Consider the following 1946-nt stretch of genomic DNA (forward strand, 5'->3'; position numbering starts at 1 on the left):
GGCTCAGGGTCTCTGATGGGATTACAGACAAGCTATGAGCAGTCATCTGAAGGTTTATCCAGGGCTGGAGCATCTATTTCCAAGATGGTCATCCATGTAGCTATTGGCAGGTCTTCAATGCCTTGCCACATGGGCCTCTCCATGGGGCTGCCTGACTGTCCTCACAACACAGCATCTGGCTTCCACTGGATGGAATGATGTGTGTGTGTGTATGAGAAAGAGAGAGAGAAAGAGAGCCACAATGCCTTTTGTGATCTAACCTAGGAAAAGTCACACATCATTTCTACTGTATTCACAGATGAATCCTGCAGTGTGGGAGAGGACTACATGTACCCAAGGCGGGGATCATTAGAGGCCCTTCAACACCATCGTGTTCAATCCTCATGGGAGCCTAGAGAAACTAAAACTTTTCCACAAAGCAAGAAATATTGAGATTGTTAGTCAAAGTCATTTAAACTTATCAAGGAAATAGGTATTTGAATCCTATTTCATATTTTCACTCAGCAAAAATATTTTTTCTGAAAACAATGTCTTAAAGATTGTGAGTGTAATGTGACTTTAAAATGTTAACTGGTTTTTACTTCTTGAAAAGTTACACAATTTCATTTCTTGTTGCCCAGGCTAGAGTGCAATGGTGTGATCTCCACTCACTGCAACCACTGCCTCCCTGGTTCAAGTGATTCTTCTGCCTCAGCCTCCCGAGTAGCTGGTATTACAGGTGTGTGCCACCACAGCCACCTAATTTTTGTATTTTTAGTAGAGACAGGGTTTCACCATATTGGCCAGACTGGTCTCGAACTCCTGACCTCGTGATCCACCCGCTTTGGCTTCCCAGGTGCTGGGCTTAAAGGTGTGAGCCACCGTGCCCAGCTTGATGTTCTTTAAACAGTCAGCATTCCTCTACTTATTTTAACATTTCCACTAATAAATTAAAACTTAACAATTTATAAAATTAGATATGCCCTGTCTTTTAAATATTCACTTCTGAGGTAAATAAATCTTAATGTTTCATTATATCCAAACATAAACTGTCAGATTCTATTAAATGCTTAAAGCATTTTTTTTTTTTTTGTCGAAAAGAACCTTTATTACTTTGTATAACTGCCTCTTATGCTTTCTTGCCAGATGCCTTTGGAGCAGGTGCTTTCTGGGCTGGAGCTTTTTGACCCTTTTGAGCTTTTGGAGCAGGCGCTGCCTTCTGGCCTGTGGATTTCGGGGCAGGAGCCTTCTGGGCTGGAGCCTTCTTGCCTGCAGCGGTCATCTTTTTTGCTGGGACTTTAGCAGCAGCTGCAGCAGCACCCTTAGCAGCAGGTGCTTTTTTTGGGAGAAGCTTTCAGGAGAGCTGCCTTTTGAAGCTTCTTAACTTCATTCTTGATTATTCTGTTCCTCATTTTCTTTGCTTTCATAACTTTAAAATGATCAAAATCTGTCATCTTGGCTTTCCTTTCTCTGGCTTCAATCTTCTTGGTCCATCCAGTGGTTGCCCATTTCGTATTGATGTCTGCCTTCTGCCAGGCTTGCCGGACATACTTCTGGCGGGCACTGTGTGGAAACTTGAGGATGAAATCAGTGAGCTGCATGCACTTGAAAGTAATTGCACTTTTGTCTGCTAATGCACCCAGGCACCCAGCAGAAGGAGATTGGCGAGCTGAAGGCAGTGATGGAGGGCATCAAGATGGAGCACCAGCTGGAGCTGGGTAACCTGCAGGCCAAGCATGCCCTGGAGACCGCCATGCACGTGGAGGAGGAGGCCCTGCGGGAGAAGCTGCAGGAGGCCCAGGAGGAGCTGGCCGGGCTGCAGCGGCACTGGCGGGCCCAGCTGGAGGTGCAAGCCGCCAGCACCGGCTGGAGCTGCAGGAGGCCCAGGACCAGTGCTGGGACGCCGAGCTGCGCGTGCACGAGCTGGAAAAGCTGGATGTGGAGTACAGGGGCCAGGCGCAGGCCAT

The 1946-nt window shown here is 46.9% G+C and overlaps 1 pseudogene across 1 annotated transcript; it reads right to left on the reverse strand.

The window, feature by feature from the left end:
- Positions 1-1070: 1070 nt before the first annotated feature.
- Positions 1071-1887, reverse strand: LOC116548396 (annotated as a pseudogene). Its single transcript, XR_004267419.1, has 2 exons — positions 1729-1887; positions 1071-1648 (listed from the first exon to the last, which is right to left on the reverse strand). The product of XR_004267419.1 is annotated as a 60S ribosomal protein L14 pseudogene (transcript).
- Positions 1888-1946: the final 59 nt, after the last annotated feature.

The sequence above is a fragment of the Sapajus apella genome, unplaced genomic scaffold, assembly GCF_009761245.1.
Source record: "Sapajus apella isolate SASKATOON/1434 unplaced genomic scaffold, GSC_monkey_1.0 scaffold11097, whole genome shotgun sequence".
Taxonomy (NCBI): Eukaryota; Metazoa; Chordata; class Mammalia; order Primates; family Cebidae; genus Sapajus; species Sapajus apella.